Consider the following 5031-nt stretch of genomic DNA (forward strand, 5'->3'; position numbering starts at 1 on the left):
CATGCGAGTCAGAGTGATGTCACACTGAAGAGTCTTCCTCTACCTTACCTTTTTTTTCTCTGACAGGAAGTTTCATTTCAGCTACACCACCAAGAACAGGAAGTCTCCTCTGATCTAAAGTGTTGCATCTCTTTCAGCCTGACTGAGAAAAAAAATAGGGTTTAGCTCTAGGTTGAGAGTTTTTCTCTAGAGATATTTAATTATGGTCAGAGGGTAGTGGACACATATTTGAGCTTTCACAGTAAAACAGAGTTTGAACAACGCTCTGGATTTTGTTGTGTTTATGTGGCAGAGCAGCCCTGTCTGAAGACCAGAACCAGGTTATTAAAAATAACTAGCTGTGAAAAAAGGACTGTAATCAAAATTAAAACTATCCTGAAACTATATTGTGTACCGCCATATAAATACAAATATACAGACAATATTTTCAGCTATACAAAACGACACTCACACCACTGACACACACTATGTTGCCATATACTACATAATCACAAATATGACATGACATCTGATATTTTCACAGGGGAAACACACTGTCATGCAACTGCAAAATGCCCAATCATACACGGTGGTACATTGGTACATTAACCTGGAGCGAGATTCTGCTCAATTTACGTAATAGTTAATCTCTCTCTGTTTTAAAGAGTTTCCTGCTGGGGGGACCACTGACTTGGGCGATGAGGCAATGGGCTGTTGCAGACCTAAGTTATATACATTTAAATCCTCTTATATTTTTTACCCAAATTCTCTGACCGTCTCCTCTAAATATCTATTGATATGTTCTCTCTTCTATTTAATTTCTTTCCTTTCTCTCTTGCTGTAGCAGAGGAACCGTCTGAAAATCAGCATTTTTGCTGAGTAGGGCTCAAAAACTATTTTAATCATGTTTGTGATGCTTTTCCCCCTGTTAAATAAATAAACTTCAAACACTTTTAATCATGTACTTTTTTGCTATAAAGAAAAGGGGATGACTACTAATCACTAGGCCTAAACTACCATAATATGCAAAACGTAAGTAGCTGCTTCAGAAATTAAATGCACAATTTGTAAGTTATCCTACATGACGGACATAATGTCGTTTTAATGATAATTAGACTAAACTTGCTTGCTCATGAGTACAGAGGCAAATACAGTACTATAGCTAATGATGAAATTATTGCGTCCCACTGACTACTTAAAGGACCACTTCACCCATTTTCAACCTATCTTCATATAATTGGTCCTCACTAATGCTCATTATGATATGGTAACAATTTTGTCTCCTTAGTCTGTGTCTCAGAAGAAGAGGGCTGTGGACAGTTCAGAATCCTGCATACTAGTGACATCATCAATGGGTAATCCGAAACGAATAGAAACTGCAGACCTTCTATTCCTGTAAAGTTAACATGCTATAGTAGAAGTCATTGTTCTCGCATAACTAAATAAAAAACGAAATAAAAGTTTCTGAACTGTATTCGCACATCATGAACTCATTGAGTGAGACAACAGGCCTCACACTATGTGAATTTGTCCATGTAATGAAGTAACTGAGTATTGGAAACAGTGTTGGAAACAGCTATGTAGAATGTTTTGGGATTGTCTGTAATGTAGTTTGACTCTTTGTTATGTTTCAAATTCAGTTAACAAGATAAAATTCTATCAATTTGCGTACTTAATTTAGACTACTATAGTTACTATAAGATAGAAAGAAAGAAGTTTAACATTTAGTTTATTTTTATTTTTACAAATACCGATGGCTCCATAAGTAAGAAAACAGATGTTTAAATAGGCTCTATTTGCACTGAAGTGCACAGCAATTGGATACATACAGTATATACTTGGATACATACTGTACGTAAATGCATGATATCATTCAAAATGCTGTTAAAATTCAGTTTTTGAGATAGAGTTCTGAAATTCATCACACTGCATCTACCATGATATGAAACGTTTGTAAAACTTTAAGTGGACTTTATTTAGGGAGGATTTGCTGTAGATGTGTGGCTTCTCACACAGTGTCACAGTAGATGTGTTGTGTGAGACACAGTAACTTTTCACTTCCCCTTTCTTCCCATTTAAACAGGCTGAAAATAATAATTAAACAGGCTGCACTGTCATATGTTTTTGTACAGTATTATAGACAGAAAACATGCGGCTGGCTATTGGCCCCCAAATTGAGTTTTCTTTTGCATTTTCCTGTACAATGAAAGACATGCATCTGGCTCTTAGATCTCTCCATTCAGTATCGTTGTTTGATCAGCACACTTAGCAGCCCAAATATTTTTCACTTCTGTTTCTATACAATACAGAAGAAAATAGGGGATAATAGAGGAAAGAGAGGAGAGAAACTCTCCTGAGAATAAGGCAGCCCCTGGTGAGCAGAACTCACATACTGGGTGGAAATCTGATGTATCTGCATGAGGTGCTGACCTGATGTGATGATGAGCTGGGGCCAACCTTGCCTTTCCAGCATAATGGGTGCAAGTTACTGCAATCATACTGTATATAATAATATCCAATCATGATATAGTCAAGGCAAAATTACAAGGCATATTACAGTAAACAAGACCAAGACTATACTGCCCGTCAGCAGCCCCTAGAGGCCGTGCTGCTCCTTACACCCGACCAGGCCAAAGTGGTTTGAACCGACCGACATTGCGTCCGTTGTACACCTTGCTCTCACTGGTAGGGATGAGAATGAAAAGAGAGGTTTTGGCTTGTGGGTGGGGCTAGTGGAGAGGTCATGGGGTCACACAAATGGCTAATCCAGGGAGCATGGATGCTCTCAGCAAGTTTCATGGCAATGAATAGTTGATAGTGAAATAATTGTTCATAATACATTTATTCAACATAGCATGTTATTTTTTAGAGACTCTTCTTGGAGATTGTTTAGATAGTTGGTCATGGGTGCCTGGAACACACAGCAACCACGCTCCAAGCACACAGTATGTCCAAAAATAATAATAATTCTACTCTAATCTAATTTCACTGATCTAATGTCCTGTTACTGTACTATAGATCAGTGAAACTCATCATACAGGGGTATTTCCACTGCCTGGCTGACTCACTGTGTTATCTGGATGCAAATCAGGGAAGTGACAGCAGACAGCATCTCACTTACATCTCCATGAATTATAAAAAAACAAATGTGAGAGAGTGAGTGACTGAAATCAGCAAATATAGACCACATGAGATAGGGTTAGAGTCTAACCCTATCTCATATATAGGCTAACCCTTTTGGAGAGTCCTAGACCACCAATTACTGATGTTTTGATTACCAATATCTTATTTCATTTAACCACCCAAAAAGTTTAAAAAATAGCAGATCTTCAAGCTCACAATGTGTGAAATCTGATATTTTTTTAAAAACATTTTTAAAACATACAATGACATGCCCTACAATGACATGCCCAAATTAGGAACACCAAATGGAAAGTGGTTACAAATTGGAACACATCAGCTACATAATTGCCAATACCGATTGGCAAAAAAAAGAATCCATAAGGTCAATTTATGGACAATATATTGTAGCAGCCAAACCAATATATCGGTCGGGCTCTAGGCAAAAGTGAATATGTTTGTTTTTTAAATTCAATGCATCACAATGTTGAAAAATAGGTGAGAAACAGTTGGGAAAATCTCCCCAGGCCACAAGATGGTGGGGAAAATCTAGGGGATTTACTTCTACTAAACTGCTTCTTACAAATCACTGTTCTTCTTAGTATAGATGAAGAATATGCCCAATTATGCATTGTCTTTATAATGGAAACATCAAATTAAACTTCTAACGGCTGGTTCAGTACTTCCACAGTAATTCTTCTAATGACTGCCAAAAGGCTACATGGTGAAAATGGTTGACATCATTGACACATAAACGTGTAAACCATAAACCATGTTGTTGCCGTTTAATTTAAGATCTGGACCTTTATATAAATGAGGGTGAGATGGGAGCGTGGGCTGGGTGAGAAAATGTGTCACAAAACAAAACCACTAAGAATTTCCACACTTCTCTAATTCTGAGCAGTCTTAATAGAGTTCTATTCTTGAAAAAAAAGTGTCATGCTGCTTCCTTCTCGTCTCTGATGTTGAATCTGCCTCCACGCCTCTCATAAGTCTAATTTATACTCCATAGTACAACGGTGTGGCTTGCCAAAAAGAACTGGCTGTGAAACATCCATTTTCCCCTCTTCACCAAATCTCTTCGCTGAAAATAGCTGATCTACAAACTTATGAGTTTGTAGATCTCCTATTTTCGCCACATGTTCATCCCCAGAATAAGGATGCTAGGGATCATGTGGTTAAAGGAGTAGTTCACCCAAAACATGACTTATTTTCTATCAATTACACACCCCATGAAACCCTGAATTCAAGACTTCATGGGGTGTGTAATTGATAGAAAATAAGTCATTTTCTTGGGTGAACTACTCCTTTCAGCTATCGAAACAGCTGAGAAACCTGTTGTAATGGCAATACTGGATATGGAATTATACTTCATCATACTACAGTGTTAGTCGCCGAAAATAGCCCCGATCTAATCTCGCAATACTTTGCGGATGACGGCAGATCTGCTATGTTTTGACATGCAACACCACTGTACGTTGGAGTATAAATTGCGCATAAGGGAAGGAGGTCACTGACGCTCTTCTAGTTCCTCTATGCAGTCGCAGCTGTGACCACAGGGAGGTGAGATAAAAATGGATTGCTAGCAACACACGCATGTGTTCGTGAAATGCTGCACCCTGATGCACGCAATTCTTCCTCTGCTCTTTACATGGCGCACCGGCACTTTGTATGTGGGTTACCCACTTAAGGGTTTCAAACTTTATGAGCCTGTAGTTCAGCCAATTCAACATCTGCATGTCTCTCAAACGCCTTTCTTTGTAAAAGAGAAGAGGTTGTGGAACAAACATTTCAGGAAATTAACTGTATGGTTTGATTACAGTCAAGATGTGTAATATCAATGTTTCATGAATCAGCAAAGCCAAAACAAAGCACTTTAACAACAGCAACAGGACTAAGACTATTTAAAGGCCTCATTCAGCTGTTGGTAGG

The sequence above is a fragment of the Gymnoscopelus microlampas genome, assembly GCF_963454915.1.
Source record: "Gymnoscopelus microlampas genome assembly, chromosome: 9".
NCBI classification, from domain to species: Eukaryota; Metazoa; Chordata; class Actinopteri; order Myctophiformes; family Myctophidae; genus Gymnoscopelus; species Gymnoscopelus microlampas.